This window comes from Bactrocera neohumeralis, unplaced genomic scaffold, assembly GCF_024586455.1.
Source record: "Bactrocera neohumeralis isolate Rockhampton unplaced genomic scaffold, APGP_CSIRO_Bneo_wtdbg2-racon-allhic-juicebox.fasta_v2 cluster09, whole genome shotgun sequence".
Taxonomy (NCBI): domain Eukaryota; kingdom Metazoa; phylum Arthropoda; class Insecta; order Diptera; family Tephritidae; genus Bactrocera; species Bactrocera neohumeralis.
In genome coordinates, this window is record NW_026089622.1 from 12404344 (window position 1) to 12424867 (window position 20524).

The 20524-nt window shown below is 36.2% G+C and overlaps 1 protein-coding gene across 15 annotated transcripts in view; it reads right to left on the reverse strand.

Moving 5' to 3' along the window:
* Positions 1–20524, reverse strand: part of LOC126764541 (endothelin-converting enzyme 2) — a 1258369-nt gene that overhangs the window by 815980 nt on the left and 421865 nt on the right. The window lies entirely within an intron of this gene.

Consider the following 20524-nt stretch of genomic DNA (forward strand, 5'->3'; position numbering starts at 1 on the left):
TGCTATATTCGCATTTTAGTGTAAAAATAGACTAAAAATTAGTACTAGATTTCTTCAGAGCTGCATACTAGCTGAAGACAATTTACTGCAGGAAATTCTCTTGACCATTTCTTAAGCGTTTTTTACATGAAGTTTTTACATTTCTTGAGAGCTGGATACTAAGCTTTATTATGAAGCACAGCGACGCCACGCCTTTTAGCTTTGGTGTTAGGGCTACGAAATTTGTAGGTTTTTGCAAAAGTACAGTATGAGAATTCTAGCTACTTTTTTGGGGTAAGCTTTTATGTTTTTTAAAACTTACTCGTATAAACCACCTTGTGGAGATAAACTATATACCAATTAATGCTTTGGAGAGCGTATCTCGTTTAATAAAATCCACAAACTCTTTTTCACTGGCTCTTGACCTCCAATGAAGGTTTTACATTTTCGCTCATCAGTTTTGATGGGAAGCCGCGTCGTCCGACGAAGCGAGCAAATACCGTGAAAAAAGTCTCCTTTGACAGATTCATACACAGCTCGAGATGAACTGCTTTTGTCGTAAAACAGACAAAGACAGTCACATAACCTTTCATTAGGGTGAGGAACCTTAGCATAGACGCCTTTATCAGCAAAATCGGCACCCGTAATTGTGAAAGACAGAGCGAAATTACAGCGTTCCGGTGGAAGTGCTGCTATAATCTTTGTTTAGACGAGGTATATAGAACTCTTGCCAGACTATATGTTGCGTTAGGCGATGTTCAGCGTGAAACATAAGTAGGTGGATATACATAACTGAGGAGTACTGTGGCAAGTTGCGACGTCTTTGGTATAATTAGAGGGTGGCGTTCGTTGTACCTTAGGCTAGAATTGGCACGTTTACCATTCGCACGAAGCAGACCTTTCGTGCCTGAGAATGGGTTAAGAACCAAGGTAAACTCCTTTTATCAATGATTTTTTCTCTTAATAATAAGATATCGCGGCTGAAGTATCGCATTTGAGTTGATGCGTTTAGAGCGGCCTTACCATCTTCAAGTTCTAGGATTGTCAATGTATCGCATTGGGGAGATTATGGGGGAACTCCCTTAACTTTAATATTAATTCGCTCCATGATCTTTTCATATAGGCGACAATTCTAAGGGCTCGAAGGAACGATGATTATTGCTCAAGGTTGTCAGTATCATCCAATGTTGTATGAAAATGGTAGATTTTTCGACTTTCTTGGGTAATTATATTGCGCATAGGCGATTTTGACTAGTAAATGGGAGATTCTGTTAACCTTCGAGGCAAGGTGTAGCGACTTGCACCCTCTTGTACCTAGATCAGCAGGATTGTCAGCACTGGCTCTGTGTCGACGAGTAGCTGATCCCACTAGGTTAAGTAGGGGACCGGCAGAGAGTTCCCTACCCAAAAGTTAAAATTGTACATAATTTCCATCATAAGCGTAAGACAGGGATTTGAATCGCTGGTACAAAATTATATAGTTCCGCCCCAAAAAATGTTACTTTATTGTTTTCAGTGAAAACCCTGTGGTTTTGAAAATTCTTACAACCTGTGTTAGAGATTCGTTTGCTTGTGGAAGACTATGATTTCCAGACAAGATATCGTCTATATACGTATGTGTTTTTAACACTGGAGTTGTCAGAGGAAATTCTGACTTTGTGTTTTTGTGCAGTGTTGGAATAGCTAAGTATGGAGCAGAGTGGACGCCAAAGGTAACTGTTAAAGTCGCGTAGTGGACTAGTGATGAATTTTCTAAATAAAAATTCGTTGAAAATCTTTATCATCTTTGTGTACGATTATTTTTCTATACATTTTTTCGACGTCCCCGTTGAATACGTACTTAAAGATACTTCAATTAAAATAAGTAGCATTACATCGGCTGAAGCGTGTGTCATTTAGGGAAATTCCCGAACTTGTGGATTTTGGCGCATCAATTATTTTGATTAATTAGGAATTGTATCCGTATTTTCTGCTCTTGTTAATTTGTTTTTGACATATATGTATGTACATATGGACATATTCTGTGTGTCACTGCCTTTTGTTCTTTCGTCACCACACTTTTTGTTTGTAATATGCATATGTATATGTATGTCTGAATACCACTGGGTATTTCCGCCATTTTTTTTTTCTTATAAATTTATGTATCCCAGTATAATGTACATTTTTATGCATACATATGTATTCATATTATGTGGCTGTTAATTTATACTAGTGCTGTGCCATGTTTAAATATTGGGCGGCACACACCACTGGCTTAATTAAAATAAAAATATCCGTTTTCATTTTATAAGTTTTGTTTTTATTTTATTTAGACTTAAATCAATCAGCGGAGCTGCGTATATAATTCAGAAAAACCACAGACGGTGCGTGTTTTATGTGTCTGTATTCTCATCGAAAGTGTGGTATATTGTCCTGTGTCGTGATGTATGGGTGTGGTGAGATGGGATGTGGTGAATTGTGCTGTGTTAAGGTGATTCAGTTTTCACCGAGTAGAGTGAGAGGAGACTTAACTCATTTAAACAGGTAGACTAGTAAGACCCCGACAAATCAAATAAAGTTGGTTAGGTATAGCAAAATCTCCATAATTTATACAATTGATAGATATGGATCCAGAAACTATTCCAACCCTTAAGCCAACAATCGGCCGTCAGTGTGTCGGCCGTCAGATGATGTTCCAACAACGGCACGCCGGACAACTACCGATGCAATGACATCAGCGACTGCTAGGCTGAAAATTCGTCTAAATGAGTTAAGCTTCCCGCCCTGATGGACTCAACTACACCGCACAATACACCACTCGCAAGACAACACGGGCACACACATCACACTTGTAGACATCAGTTCCCCTACACACCACACATCAATGTAACACAACTATATACAACAGCTGAGAGCTTTGCCATTCAACTTGACGTTGTCTACAATGTAGCCAGGGTGCAACGAACGAAAATCGTCTTAGAGAATCTAAAACATTAAAGCGCCTGGATTAGATGGCATACCCAACACAGCTTTGAAGTACGCTATAAGCTCAAAACCTCAACTGATCGCGAAAATGAACATGCGCTTGTATAAAAGGAGAGGTGTTCCCCGACTCGTAGAAAATACACCGTTTGGTTTTCCACCCAAAACCAAAGAAACCAACTGAAGAGCCTTCATCGGACCGACCTCTGTGTAAGCTCGACAGAGTGAATAAAGTGAACGAAAATATAATACGAAATCGCTTGGAGTTAGCGATCCAGGAAGTCGGTGGATTACCAGAGAGACAATAAGGCTTCGTAAAAAATTTATAAACTATTTACTCATTACGTAAAATCGTTGATACTGCGAAATGTTCATAAATAGCAAATGATGGAAAGGTGGTACTAAAAAGTACTACGCGCTGATTACCTTGGATGTCAAGAATGCGTTCAGCACTACGAAATACGCGTTCATAATCAAAGTCATGGATGAAATACGCGCCCGTGAATACCTCATAGACATTATAACAGGTTATGTAAAAATAGAGGGCTAATTTTTGATACAGACGAAGGCACCAAGAGCTACTCTATCTCGAGTGGAGAGACCCAAGGCTCAGTAATAAGCCTAGATAAGAGCTTAAAAATATTTCTGGCCAACTCGTACAAAATCAGCGTGTTTCACCACAGCTGTTAAAGACGTATGTTAGCTTATTATACTCTTGCAAACTGTTGCGACAGAGTATAATAGTTTTGTTCACCTAACGGTTTTATGTATCATCTAAAACTCAGCTAGATAGAATTATATTAAGGTTGTATATAAATGCATACATATATAAATGATCAGGATGACGAGAAACGTTTAAATCGGGTGACTGTTTTTCTGTCCGTCCGTCCGTGCAAGCTGTAGCTTAAGTAAACATTGATTATCTTGATGAAATTTTGTATGCAATTTTTTAGTAAAAAAATACGAGTTCGTAGATGGGCGTAATCGGACCACTACCACGTACACAAATCGAAAAACTATAAAGTGCCAAAGCTAAACACTAAATTAATGTATACAACTGTAATTTGGTACAGGAGATCGCAGTAAATAGGAGCAGCTGTGGGCCAAAACTATTGAAAAAGTGGGCGTGGTCCCGCCCTCTAATAAGTTTTATCTATATATCTCTTAAACTACTAAAGACCAACCAAATTTGCTAATCTCAAATATTATAAAAACTCCTACCGACAGTGTGAAAATGGATGAAATCGAAAGAGAACCGCTCTCACTCCTCATATAACAGTACTGTTCAAACTACTAGAAGCGTAATAAATCAATAACTAAATAACTAAATAAGGCAGAGACATTTTACCTCCGTGATGGTATGGGAAGGTTTTATAGGAGCCGGTTTAAAAATTGGACGATGGTTATGGCTCCGTCCCCTTTTTGGTGCAATCACATATCTCGAGACCCGACCGACCGATTTCAACTAAATTTAGTACTTAGCCTTTTCCGCATATTCCTATGTAACAGTGTGAAAATGGACAAAATTGGACAACAACCATACCTACTTGCATTTAAACAATTTTAAATTTTTACTTGCATTTAAACAATTTTAAATTCCACTTGATTCTTTCACTTTTCAGTACAAAAATCAATAAGCAGCTTATATATTTGTAAGTTTAAAGTATACCAAAAATTCCCCAAGTCCAAACAAAACTGTTAAAAAACCTAGATACTGAATATATCGATCCCAGTATCGAAAATATCGGTCAATGTGTGAGCTATACAATTGAAATTTATATAGAATCCTTTCCTGACAATAGTTACCCACTAGCAAAAGGTAATAGGTAGTGTATGAGTTGGTAAGAGCCAAAGTGAGGGTCTTACTGCTGAATTCATTGCTGAATTTTAACACAGCGATGTCCTAGGAATTTCGGAACAGATCAACTCACATACCCAGGGATACAAACCGATCAGCTGTACGCATTACCAAGCTATATATCTGAAGACATGAATTAGTCAGTTGTAAGCATTACCGGCTCACATACCTGGGTATACGAATCTATCAGTTGTGCGAATTACCGGCTCACATACCTAAATATATGAATCGATCAGTTGTGCGCATTTCCTACTAAAACGAATCCAAAATAAATATCTTATAGTTTTATATTTTTTAATTCAATTAGAAATAATAAAGAAATCCATTTCAGTACAAATTACTATAATTAAGATTTTACATTTAAAAACAATGTCAATGTTACTTAAATTAATTGTGTTCATACTTTAATTTATTATATTTGTTTATCTTTTTGCTTTTTCAAAGAGCCCGCTTTGTGATATCGGTTTTTACCCATCTTGAAAGCTCTTTTGAGCTCCCGCTCATAATCGCCTTTAGAGAAACCTTCCACTTGCATTGCTTCTAAAAAAAATAAACAAAGTGTATCAAAACAAAAGCTTATTAATTACGGAAAAGTAAAATTTACCATATATGGCATTATTTAGGCACTCAAACTTCTTGAATGCCACCTTGTCTTGCAGTCCATCATAATTAAACTGCACCATGACGCTATCGCTGAGAATTTTTTTCATTCCGTTTGTAACTCCAATTGATCCAATAATGTTTTTTATAATAGACACCTGATACACCGATTTAGTTGCTGATAATCAATTTATATACATTGAAATTTTGTGATAATTTTCACTTGTTCGTAATGAAAAACCTTCGTCAGTGCATGGCAATGCCTTTGATGTGCTGTGAACTGTTCCGTTGTTTATGCGTTCTCCTTGCTGGCAACATCTAGTACAACCTTCTAATGCATTATGTCCCATAGTCTGACATAAAAATGCCTTTGCGGGTGAATCACATATGAACGCTCTGATTTTGATTTGAAATACCTTTCCACTTATGTTTATACCATTTTTAAGTAAATTGGATATTTCAGACGCAAATTCTTGTAAATAACTATTCACGCTGGATGGTTTTTTTGTGCCTAAATAACCATACATCAGTATTTAATTTTAGAAAAAGGTTTCCCATAAGAGGCCATAACATTTGCTGTGAGCTCTTATATAGTGGAAGACCGTCAATACCGATATCTAACACTACAATTTCCATTTGTTTTATAATGTCACTTATTCTACGCAGCTTATTTTCGACTCCTAAATGCAAATATGTTCCAGGCGAAACACTTCTTATTATTGAATCCTGCCTAATAATCAGAGACTCTGCGCAAGTTGGGACATTTAAATGCCATTTATTTAAAAGTTTCAATAAACCATCAAAAGCCACGCGAGTTACGTTATTTTTCACTGCCCATTGTTTTAAGTCAACTACCAAACTATCGGGTGATTTTTTAAGAGCTTGATAACTTTTTTTAAAAAAAAACGCATAAAATTTGCAAAATCTCATCGGTTCTTTATTTGAAACGTTAGATTGGTTCATGACATTTACTTTTTGAAGATAATTTCATTTAAATGTTGACCGCGGCTGCGTCTTAGGTGGTCCATTCGGAAAGTCCAATTTTGGGCAACTTTTTCGAGCATTTCGGCCGGAATAGCCCGAATTTCTTCGGAAATGTTGTCTTCCAAAGCTGGAATAGTTGCTGGCTTATTTCTGTAGACTTTAGACTTGACGTAGCCCCACAAAAAATAGTCTAAAGGCGTTAAATCGCATGATCTTGGTGGCCAACTTACGGGTCCATTTCTTGAGATGAATTGTTCTCCGAAGTTTTCCCTCAAAATGGCCATAGAATCGCGAGCTGTGTGGCATGTAGCGCCATCTTGTTGAAACCACATGTCAACCAAGTTCAGTTCTTCCATTTTTGGCAACAAAAAGTTTGTTAGCATCGAACGATAGCGATCGCCATTCACCGTAACGTTGCGTCCAACAGCATCTTTGAAAAAATACGGTCCAATGATTCCACCAGCGTACAAACCACACCAAACAGTGCATTTTTCGGGATGCATGGGCAGTTCTTGAACGGCTTCTGGTTGCTCTTCACCCCAAATGCGGCAATTTTGCTTATTTACGTAGCCATTCAACCAGAAATGAGCCTCATCGCTGAACAAAATTTGTCGATAAAAAAGCGGAAAACACATTTCGAACCGAACACTGATTTTGGTAATAAAATTCAATGATTTGCAAGCGTTGCTCGTTAGTAAGTCTATTCATGATGAAATGTCAAAGCATACTGAGCATCTTTCTCTTTGACACCATGTCTGAAATCCCACGTGATCTGTCAAATACTAATGCATGAAAATCCTAACCTCAAAAAAATCACCCGATACTTTCATTCACATTTTCAGTTCTAGAATTTTCATTGTTAATTTCAACCACATTTTCATTATCATTGTCACATTCACTAAGATTATAATTATTGTCATTTGAATTATTTATATTTAGAATTTCATTTATTTCGGCATTAATTAATCTTCTTTGATGACGTTTATTGTACATACTTAGATAACTTTTAATACTTAACACGCGACCGCTTTCAACCGATACTTAAAATTTACTAAAAACGACAATCATTAAAATTGAAAGACAACAATTGTCGGCGTCGTGGCAGGACTAACGGTTACCAATTATTTTCAGAAAAGAACAACAACAAAAAGTAGTACTGAAGCGCTCACATACCCAGAGGGCTGGGTCAATCAGTTGTGCGGATGACCACCTCATATGAATAAAATTCGCACATTTCTTGAAGATAACAACAACGATTTTAAAGCGAAATTTTTTTCGTTTCTTGCCCCGCAACCCATTACCAACTCGCTTACTTTTTTCAGTGGTGAATTATTTTGCTACTGGGTATACAAATCGGGTCAATATTCCCGACTGAGGTGATCCTATGCTGGATATATCGGATAATACTTTTATATGACTTATTTCAACGAAAATTTCAGAACATGTTTTGCTCATTACATTATATCTTTGCCATCATATAGTTATTTTCAGGATTTTCAAACATCCGGCTGACTTTGCTCCATATGATTGGTGATTGTATGTGAGGTACCTTAAAGAAACCCAGGGAACATTGTTTTAGTATATGGCTCGATAATAGTTAATAGCTAAAATCGGCTCGATAGTACCCCAACTCCCATGTGCTGCATACAATGATTTTCGTTTTTCTAACAAGCCTTATGCCGAATATGTCGGTCAGTATATGAGTTATATATTATATGTAGTATATGTAAGTATAAATAAAATTGCTTTGATTCCGATCCTCTGATTGACGTTTTACATCTTCAGGTATTTCCGTAGTATATAAAATGTTCGGTTGCACCCGAACTCAGTTATTTCTTTCTTGTTTGCTTTTATTTTTATACGTTTACAATTTAAATACATATGCAATCAATTGTATTGATACTGAGTTCATTTTATGAATATCTATGTAAACATTCATAATTTATTACATTTAAATAATACTTTTTATATATTTATTATCTTTGATAGCATATACATACACATTATGTAAGTGCTATTATATACTTTATTTCATACTACGTAGGTAAATCTGTATTTATTGGATCTGTTTTTTGTTTAAAAGCCTAACAATAAGTAATAAAATCTTAAATATTGTATATTTTAAAAATAGACAAGCTCAAGCAAATGATTGAGCTGTTTCGGTGATACGTTGCTCTACGTCCGTATCCAGCCCTTAAGTAATTGCTCAAGAAAAACAAGTAAGGAAGGGCTAAGTTCGGGTGTCACCGAACATTTTATACTCTCGCATGATAAAGTGATAATCGAGATTTCATTATACGTCATTTATATATTTTTCAAATACCGTATTTTTGTAAAGTTTTATTCCGCTATCATCATTGGTTCCTAATGTATATATTATGTATACAGAGAAGGCATCAGATGGAATTCGAAATAGCGTTATATTGGAAGAAGCCGTGGTTGTGAACCGATTTCACCCATATTTCGTACGTGTCATCAGGGTGTTAAGAAAATATTATATACCGAATTTCATTGAAATCGGTCTAGTAGTTCCTGAGATATGGTTTTTGGTCCATAAGTGGGCGAGGCCACGCCCATTTTCAATTTTTAAAAAAGGACTGGGTGCAGCTTTCTTCTGCCATTTTTTCCGTAAAATTTAGTGTTTCTGACGTTTTTTGTTAGTCGGTTAACGGACTTTTAGTGATTTTCAACATAACCTTTGTATGGGAGGTGGGCGTGGTTATTATCCGATTTCTTCCATTTTTGAACTGTATATGGAAATGCCTGAAGAAAACGACTCTATAGAGTTTGGTTGATATAGCTATAGTAGTTTCAGAGATATGTACAAAAAACTTAGTAGGGGGCGGGGCCACGCCCACTTTTCCAAAAAATTACGTCCAAATATGCCCCTCCCTAATGCGATCCTATGTGCCAAATTCCACTTTAATATCTCTATTTATGGCTTAGTTATGACACTTTATAGGTTTTCGGTTTCCGCCATTTTGTGGGCGTGGCGGTTGGCCGATTTTGCCCATCTTCGAACTTAACCTTCTTATAGAGCCAAGAAATACGTGTACCAAGTTTCATCATGATATCTCAATTTTTACTCAAGTTACAGCTTGCACGGACGGACGGACAGACGGACGGACGGACAGACAGACATCCGGATTTCGACTCTACTCGTCACCCTGATCACTATGGTATATATAACCCTATATCTGACTCTTTTAGTTTTAGGACTTACAAACAACCGTTATGTGAACAAAACTATAATACTCTCCTTAGCAACATTGTTGCGAGAGTATAATAAACCTTATTTCTTGAGCTGTAGTCAAGTAATTTTGACAGCTGGTAACGCATTGTGAATGATCCACATTAGAAGAGCATTAAGCAACACTAAAGCGCTTTGAAATTTTATGGTGACAGACAGCAGACTTGTACATTTAGACAGCTGATGTTGAAATTTGTTTACTTGTTAGAAAAAGTGAAATAACAAGTAAGGAAGGGCTAAGTTCGGGTGTCACCGAACATTTTATACTCTCGCATGATAAAGTGATAATCGAGATTTCATTATACGTCATTTACATATTTTTCAAATACCGTATTTTTGTAAAGTTTTATTCCGCTATCATCATTGGTTCCTAATGTATGTACTCGTATTATACAGAAAAGGCATCAGATGGAATTCAAAATATTGTTATATTGGAAGAAGGCGTGGTTGTGAACCGATTTCACCTATATTTTGTACATGTCATCAGGGTGTTAAGAAAATATTATATACCGAGTTTCATTGAAATCGGTAGAGTAGTTCCTGAGATATGGTTTTTGGTCCATAAGTGGGCGAGGCCACACCCATTTTCAATTTTTAAAAAACGCCTGGGTGCAGCTTCCTTCTGCAATTTCTTCCGTAAAATTTTGTGTTTCTGACGTTTTTTGTTAGTCCGTTAACGCACTTTTAGTGATTTTCAACATAACCTTTGTATGGGAGGTGGGCGTGGTTATTATCCGATTTCTTCCATTTTTGAACTGTATATGGAAATGCCTGAAGAAAACGACTCTGTAGAGTTTGGTTGACATAGCTATAGTAGTTTCCGAGATATTTACAGAAAACTTAGTAGGGGGCGGGGCCACGCCCACTTTTCCAAAAAAATTACGTCCAAATATGCCCCTCCCTAATGCGATCCTTTGTGCCAAATTTTACTTCAATATCTTTATTTATGGCTTAGTTATGACACTTTATAGGTTTTCGGTTTCCGCCATTTTGTGAGCGTGGCAGTAGGCCGATTTTGCCCATCTTCGAACTTAACCTTCTTATGGAGCCAAGAAATACGTGTACCAAGTTTCATCAAGATATCTCAATTTTTACTCAAGTTACAGCTTGCACGGACGGACGGACAGACGGACGGACGGACAGACAGACATCCGGATTTCAACTCTACTCGTCACCCTGATCACTTTGGTATATATAACCCTATATCTGACTCTTTTAGTTTTAGGACTTACAAACAACCGTTATGTGAACAAAACTATAATACTCTCCTTAGCAACTTTGTTGCGAGAGTATAAAAATGAATAAGAAGAAAATATTAAATGTCGCCGAGTGATCGAAAATGCTTTTGGTCAGCTTTAAGCGCGCTTCCGTAAAATTGGAAGAGGCTTGCAAGTATCTCCTAAAAATTTCATTATTATAATTAGAACGTGTTGCATTTTTTCTAAAGATTGAGAACGATGAAGTTCTTTAGCTTGGATTCAAGACGCAACAGAAGATGCAACAAGACATCGACCCAATCACACAACAAGGTTAGGAGAAAATGATTCAACAACGATTGCAATTAGGAATGCCATCGCAATGACCATTGTACAAAACGGTACAAAAAACTTTACTTACCGCAGTAGCTATTTGTATTCCAATACATTTCTAAAATTATTAGATTAAATTCATTTTTATTATTATTGCATTATATATAAGTATATTTAATTTTTTTTTATTATTTTTCATAATTCCTATTAACTCTTTTGTATTACTACTTTGTTGTTCGATTACATTAAAGACTCCTCAGTCAATATTTTCCGGTCCTCCACCACTGTCTTCAGCAATTTGGTTTGTTCTTTTGCAGCTTTATTCGCCCATGTAATTTCGCTGCTGATGTTGAGCTACCCAATGGCGAGACTGATGGCGAGTTCGTCAATGTCATTACTGGCGTACACACCGGTTCAGGTGGCATTGGTTCTGATGATGCTATAGGTTCAGTTGGCATTGATTCTGGTGATCCTATAGGTATAGATGGCTGGAACGGAAATAATGTTGAATTCGATATGTTTTAAAGAAGAAATAATTTTAATAATAAACGTGTAAAACTCAGCCTACCACAGTAAATGATTCGTAGATTTCAGAAATATTGGCTGCCGTCAGTCCGTTAATTCAATGTACCGCCCATCCCGATGGACTGCCCCCCGAGGGCCCAACTTTTTCCTTTTCCTCTCTGCAATTTCACAAAAGTTAATAATGTCACAAAGATACAGTTGATGTATACCTATATTTTTGTGTGAGATTCCTTATTTTTACATGAACTTCTTCTTGAATAAATTTGTGTGCCATTTGCACAGATATGTCGGCATAGATTTGCAAATTTCGTTTAGCACGTCGCAAGTCTGTGACTCGTTCACACCACAAATCAATTAAAATATTTTCGTCACTGTGTGTCCACATTGTTCGTTGTTTGTTTCCTTCTATCTAAAAATATTGAAATTAGTTTTTGGAAACATACTGGCACATAATATCTATAATTAGCAATATAAAAACAGCTTACCTCTAACGCTTTCCTTAAATCTGTTGTTTACGTTTTTATCATCTTTCTATCAATCACCAATAGCAAAACTCTGCCATTTTCAACCAATGTTGCCAATTAAAATTTGGTAAATCCCGTTAAATGCATGAAATTTTTGAGCATTACTAATTTGCATTAACATGCGTCAAATGCGCAACTAATTGTAGGATGAATTTAGTGATTACTTTGAATTTGCTTCGAGAAACAATTGTTGATTTCATGTTTCTTCGCAAAACCAGCATCGCCATATTCGCATTTTAGTGTAAAAATGTATGAAAAATTAGAACTAGATTTCTTCAGAGCTGCATAATGCTGAAAAAATTTTACCCTAGGAAATTGACCATTTCTTAAGCGTTTTTTAGTTTTAGTTTTTACATTTCTTTAGAGCTGAATACTAAGCTGTAGACCGCATTATATAAAAGCACTTTGTTGTCTAGGTGAAATTTAGAGTTTTTATTTTTCTCCCACTTTTACCATAAATTGTCTATTTTTAAAATAAGACTCCAAAGTTTTATACAATTATAAAGGTAGAATGTTTTTATTCTTATATAGTATAACCTTATCATTTTTGTTTTGCTTTATATCTGAATTTTGTTATTTCCTGAATATATTTAATGTTTTGAAAATCTATTTCCTCCTTACCTTAACTGGGTTTGGCAATCATTTCATTGTCAGAGGCCTACGATGTCTATAGACATATTAACAATTTAGACATTACAATTTTCAAAACGTACTAAATAATTATTGTTAATAGTAAAATTTATAGAATTACTGTTGTGATAAATGGTTTTGCTTTGATTACGTAAATATGGTTTGTATATTACTTTTGATTGGTTATTATACTTGTTAATAAAAATGCGAGACATTTTTTGCAATTAACTGAAATAATATTTAATATTTAATTTAATATTCAAGGATTAATTCAAATGTTAAATAAAAGGTTAAATCAAAGGTTAATTAAAAAATTTAGTCCCAACTGCACCCTCTGAACGTTATCGACGATATGATCGTTTTTCCCATTGCCTACTTTGCTAAATAGACTAATTGCTCCCGTTTCCCAATTGGACCAATTAGAACGTGCCACGTCAGTTCATGCGTAAGCAAGTAGGACTTAAAATAATTGCTCCCGCTTTGCTTATTAGACCAACCACAACGCGCCACGTCAGTTCATACGTAAGCAAGTAGGACATACGAGGATTACGTGAGATCGGTCGTAACACTCCTCCCCGGTATATCCTGCTGATCAGGGTGTACCGAATTAATTACATCTAGAACGGTTATTTTGGCCGCAGGTCTCTCAAAGATGCCACAGGCAGTCTTCAGAGTCTTTCATCACTCTTTCGTACTTGGATCACTTTGCTTTTAGGCCAGCAGTTCCGTGGGTTACTAGAATCCACTTTGTACGCTATATCACCGACTTCGATTGTCCTTACATCTGTAAACCATTTGCTTCGCTTGGTTATGGTGGGCAAGTACTCCACTATCCAACGTCTCTAGAAGGCGCTTGCTAGTTGCTGCGATGTTTGCCAGTTACGCCGCAATAAGATGTTCTCAGTAACTGGTTCCGCGATTGGCTTAACTCCACTGGAGCTACCTAACAAGAAGTGGTTGGGAGTGAGTGCTCTTTCTCTTCGTCGCCGATGGGAATATAAGTTAATGACCGAGAGTTAACCATCATTTCCGCTTCCATTAAGACTGCACGAAGGAGTTCATCATTAGGGCGGCTATTTGTCAAAATTTGTGCAAGCACCTGCTTTACTGACCGAACTAATCGTTCCCACTCTCCGCCCATATGTGGCGAAGCGGGTGGCATAAAACGCCAGTTTGATGCAGCAGAAGTAAAGGTTCTTGTAATCTGATTTTTATCTATCAGATGAAACGCTAACTTCAACTCCTTCTCAGCACCTTTGAAGTTCGTACCATTATCACTCCATATTTCTACCGGACTACCTCGGCGAGCCATAAAATTACGTACAGCTAGAATGTAGGGGTCTGTCGAGAGCGAGTATGCGATTTCAAGATGCACTGCTCAGGTTGTTAAGCAGGTAAATAACACTCCGTATCTCTTTTCGGTACTTCTTTTAACCGTAACCAGAAGTGGACCAAAATAGTCAACGCCTACGTAGGAGAACGGTCGACTAAATGCTGAGTTCCGGAATGCGGGCAGAGAGGCTATCATAATCCGAGCCGAGGTTGAGATGTTCTGTTTTTACAATGCTGACAAATACGTCGAATCATATTAGCCACTGTTCGTAGTTTTATGATACAATAGAATTGCCTTATTCACCGCTGTTTCCAAATTTCCATGATGATACTTTACATGGAAGTGGTTAATGATAAGGTAAGTAACATAATGATTTGAGGGCAATAATACTTGATCTGGTCGCCCTGTTATCTTAACTCTACCATTTATTCTCAAAATGCCGTGATTCAGGTAAGGTGATAGCTTCAGAATATTGCTGGATTTGTCAACTAGCTTTCCGGCTTCTAGAGATACAATAGAGTCTCCGAAGTTGTCGTGTTGAGCCTTCCTCCAAAGATAACATTCCGCTTTACGAAAATCTTCAGTAGTTGGTCCATTACCAATAGGTTGATTATCTCGAATAATCCTTAGCCAGATCCGAACACAATACATTGTCACAGCTGTTGCACGAAGTAGACGGTTCCAAGCTGAAAATCTCAGTGGTTCTGGTACTACCTGATGCTGTTTTGAGGTTCGGTGATGAAAGCCAGTAAACTGTGGACGCAGATCTTCAGTTGCACTGCATTGCAATTCGTCAGACATAAGCCACTTGTCAGGCGAGAGGTACAAGAATGATGGCCCTCTAAACCATCGACTGTCGTTAGAAAAGTCTGGATCACCATTCCATTTGGTTGCTCAGTTTTCCTCAGATGGATTCCAATGCCATTCCTTGACGTCGGTCAGCTCTAAAATTTCACTAACCCGGAAGGCTACAAATTGTTTGTAGCGCCGGTGATCGGATCGTAGCCACGCTAATACCGTTCGGGATTCTGACCAGTAAACGCATTTGTCAATGTGGATAGAGTGCGATTCGATAACATGTTTGGCGAGGCGAGCCACTAAAAGTGATGCTTTCAATTCTAAACAAGGTATGGATATTAGCTTCAATAGCGCCACCCTTGTTTTGCTTGCCATCATTGTACAGCTAACCGTATCGCCATACGAGTGTCGAAGGTAACAAACTTCTGCGTAGCTAGTTTCACTTGCATCAATGAATGTGTGCAATTCGATTTGTGGAACTCCGCCAAACACAGTTCCCATATAGCATCTTTAAATTCTTAGACTCTCTACTGTCAGAATTAGTTTCAGCCATCTTAGCCACTTGGCAAGTTGGTCATCAGGGATTGGAACATGCCAGTCGCATCCAGCTCTCCATAACTCTTGTAGGATAACCTTGGCATATATTACGTAAAAACTGGTGAGTCCAAGAGGATCGTAAATAGTCATGACCAAACTCAAAACCTCGCGCTTAGTAGGTCGCCTTTGATGAAGAAATATGTCAAAATTTCTATAGTTAGCGGACACGCGAAATGCGAAATGGTCACTGGACGTAATCCACCACATGCCTGAAACCTTTTCAGTAGGCAGTTCACTGTCAAGATCGAGAGGTAGCTCATCGATCGGATCCTCATTTAGGGCAAATAATACCCGGTATCCACACGTTCCAACATATCGTCGACGTAGTGATTTTCTGTTATGGACTTTGAAACAAGAAGAAATTTCTCTTCAAAATCTTTTGCTTTCTTATTTTTTACATATTGCGCGTACTTGGTGAACATGTGGCCCCAAACGTCATCATTGTCATTGCAAATATAGTCGGCTCATTAGCGTTTCGCTCATACCAAAGAAAACGTACGAAGTTTTGGTCTTCTTGACGTACACGAACTTGGTGAAATATTTCAGCTATATCGGCTGTCATAGCAATTCTCTTTTGTCGAAACTTAAAGAGCACCGAGTGTAGAGGAGTTGTTAGGTCTGGACCTTTCAGCAGCATCCTGTTTAGGGGCACTCCATTTACTTTAGCAGCTGCGTCCCAGACTAGTCTAACTTTGCCTGGTTTATTGGGAATGGTTACTAATAAAATCGGCAAATACCAATATTTTTTGACGGCGGAGTCGAGGGGTCCTAAACGTCTGATATACCCCGTTTGAATATAATCGCGTATCCTTGTGTGAAGAGTTTCAGCCAGGTCGTGGTCTCGTTGCAACCTTTTCCGCAGACAATTTGCCCGAAATAAGGCCATTGGTAAGCTATCGGCGATTTCAACGTCCTAGTGCTTCCACAATAAGCTGGTCTCGAAACGGTTTCCAGTGCGAATGGTGAAATTTTGTAGTTGCTAAAAAGCAACCTCATCCCCCTTCGACATTAAAGCAACAGGTTTTGTTGACACACCTAAGTTGTCGAGGCAAATGTACGCTTTGGTGATTTCAAGCAGTTCAGCTTGAGGAGATCAATCACAGATGTGATAAACGTGGTGTATAGGATCGGTGTCGGCTTTATGCATGAACCCTTTCAAGGTCCATCCTAATTTATACTTTTCTGAAATTGGCCTATTTTATCCCCACATATGGATTTTATTGGAGATCCAAGAGCCGCGTTATTTAAGCCTACCAGCAGTTGTGGAGTGGCGTTTGAATAGGAGTGCAATGACAATCCTTTCAAATGTTTGAATTGTAATCGCAGTTTGTTAGCGTCGATCGATTGGGTAGGCAACTGGAGTTTCTTGACAGAGCGAACACTTTTAAGTGAAAATTGACTATGCCCATTTACAGCCGATATAGTCAGGTCGGCTACGACAGACTCGTTCTCGTACCGATGTGTGTCGCCCGTCCAACGTAGGCGGAGTGGTTGTGGTGTTCCTCTTACATTCAGCTGTTTTAAAAGCTTCGTCGATGACTGAAAGAGATGAGCCATCATCTAGGAAGGCCATAACTTGACTGACGCGTGAGGAGTGCAATAACAGATTTTTAACAGATTTTTAACAGCTTTCAGCGCTGGACCTTCCAATGCCTGTCGCAGTCTTAGCAGATTCTCTTCGTCTGTAGTTCGATTGTAAGCGGCATAATACAACGGCCATTCGCTGGGTTTACCATCATATTTGGGTAATTCTTTAACAAGGCTGTTACGAGAAGCAACTTGGTCCCGAGTCAATCGGCGACAAGTTGAAGAACCAAAAGACAAGCTGTTAATAAAGTTTACACTTTATTATTTTCTTGTTAAAAAATATATTTTTAGCTCCGAACTGTAGAGCGATCTTTATTTAATCCAGGTTGCTTCACAACAGCTTTTTGATTAGTGAGATTTATGAACAGAATTCGCGCGAATTAAAGTTTACACTTTATTATTTTCTAAAAAATATAAGCTCCGTAGAGCGATCTTTATTTAATCACTTAAACGAATGTTGTATACAAGCGGGTGCTTGTATTTATACAAAAAACTAAGCTTCAAAGTAATATATTTATCAGTGGTTGTATTTATACAAGAACTTAGCTTCAAAGTAATATATTTATCAGTTGTAGTTTTGTGGTTTCTATTCTATTGTGGAAAAGTACTGAAGTGGAAAAGTACTGATGTGGATGACAATTAGTTTAGTTATTTGGATAGTGTTATCTTATAGTAAGTGATGTCAGCTTATTGCTAGGCAGATGTATATGTGTGGTAGCTATTATCAGTTGGGTTCAGTGTAAGTCATGTATTAACTCCCCCCTCCTTTATTGAAAAGATCTCCTGATCTTTTTATACGCTGGTGATTGCATCTTTCTTTATGAGATGTTCCAATCCTTGAGCCTTCAGTATTTGTTCATATCTTTTTTGTTGATTTTCTTTAAGTTTTAGAGTTTTACATTTCAATATGGCATAATACAATTTAAAACTTAAGTATATTGTTGTAGCTAGTATGCATATAATTATTAGGGTTACAAATATGTTTTGTATTGGGTGTTCTTCGTATGGTATAATAAATTTATGTAGTTTTTCAATGTTATTAAATTTATATTTTGAGTTTGATTCTAATATATCTAGGATTTTAATATTATTTTCTTCTTGTGACAGGATATATTTTTTAATTTCCTCGTTTTGATTGTGAAATGTTATATTATTTAATTTTATATTTTCTTTAAACTGCACTAGGTATGTTCCTGTGATAGTTTCATTATTTATTTTATTTTTACCATTTATTAAAATATTTCCTTCATTTATTTCAATTATTTCTTCATTTGATTCTTCTTTTACATTGCATTGTGCTTTGAGGTTTAATAACATTGGTATTGTACAAGTATCTGTTTTAGTTTCTTGACATATAAATTTTGATAAAATATTTTTACATTTGTTAATTCTTTTTATTTCGTTTTTACATTTAGATACTTTATTGTCTAATTGTAACTTCCCATGTCGATATGCTATTGGTGTAATATCATATGTTTCACATTTTTGTTTAATTATAGGGTATTTATATATAATAATAAATGTGTTATTAATTCTACAAGTGTGTATATCTGAATATTCCATTATATTTATTACAGGAATGTCTGAATTCTCTAATTTAATAATTTTTTCTATATCTTCCGTGTTTAACGATGCAGAGTAAAAGTTTTTATTTTTAGCGAAATTGATTGTTAAAGTTAAGTCTTCAAGTTCTTTGAGTATTTCTTGTAGCATTACTTGTTGATGAATTGTTTTATAATTAAAGGATTCCAACAGTTTTTCGAAGTGAGTGTTGATTAACCTCTGTTTATTATTATTTTCTACTATATCATTAATTTGTTGTTTTATTTTTATCATATCGTCATGATCTGGTACGCCTGTTATAAAGCTAAGTGCTGATCCTAAGAAATTTATGCTCCTTTTCTTTCTTCTAATTATTAATTGATTTTTTAACACTTCTATTCTGTTGACTAAGGCTATGTCCCTATGTAATTCCGGAGAGTTTTTAGCTAATGTTGAGAGTGTGTCATAATGTTCTAAAATTTTTGTTAAGTTTATCATGTGATATAAGTAATCTGATTCATTATAAATGTATGACGGATATGTCTCGGTTAATATAAACTTTTTATTTTCCACATTAGTTATTTGGTATTGTAGTGATTTGTTCACTAGAATTATTAATATTATTATCGGGTAGTACATTTCGTATGTTATCTTTGTGTATTAGTTTATTTTTCGTTGTAAGCACCGTATTTTATTTTCTTTATTTTCTTTTACTATGTGTTTAATATATCTTTTGTTATATTTTTGTCTTCTACTACTTTTCTCATAAATTATTTGTCCTGGTTTAAAATCTTTTTGGCTTCTTTTTTTATTATGGTATTCTAACATACGTTCTTGGTTTTTTTCTATATTATTTTTCACTTTTTCGTTAATTTCCTTTTGATTAAAAAATAAGTCTACTGGTTTTTCCTTTATCACCGAATGAATAGTCCTGTTATATTCCTTGACTGCTGAGAATATTTCTTCTTCCGTAGTTGTAGTTCTGTCGTTAGCTAAAGTCCTCGCGATTTCTAATATCGTTGAATGTAACCTTTCTACTTGTGCGTTGGAAGTTGAATGATTATTTGCTGTCTTTTCGTGTTTAATTTGTAATTTATTTAATAATGCGGTTGTGCCTATGCCGACGAATATGCTTTCATTATCGGTCATGAGTTCGGTACAGTTCGGAAAAATTTGTGATAACACTTCTTCTATTATTTCATGAAAATGTAGTTTACTTCCTAATTTACGAAAATATGCGTATTTAGTAAATCTATCTATAGAAGAGAGATAACTTTTGCCATTTATATAAAATATGTCCATTTGTACTGATGTGCCTGGAGTATTTGGTACTGGGCTTTTTCCTAATAATTGTTTAATTGGTTTCCTTTCATATTTATTCTCCATGCAGTTGACACAATTTTTCACTATCTTTTCTGTGTCTCGTTTTAGTGTTGGCCAATAACAAGTTTCTAATATTTCTTTATAGTTGTTTAGAGCGTTTCTGTGTGCTCTCTTGTGTGTAAAGTCTAATATATGTATTTTCCCTATCTTTTTGTTCTATTATATCGTGTAGTTTATTTTGTGTAAATACTTTGTAGTAGGTTGAAAATATGTTTGCTATCTTTTCTTTGTGTTTATGCCACGTCTCTAAGTCAGTGTGGAATGCTGTTACTATTTTAGGTTTCATTATTTGTTTTAATGTTTGAATCATATATTCTTCAGTGTTATATTTTATTTCGAATCGTTCGTGTCGCGGAAATATAGTTGTTGCTGTTTTTTCGTTTGTTTGTGACGGTGTTAAAATAATTTGGGTTTGAAATGAATTTAATGGTTTTGCTATCATTT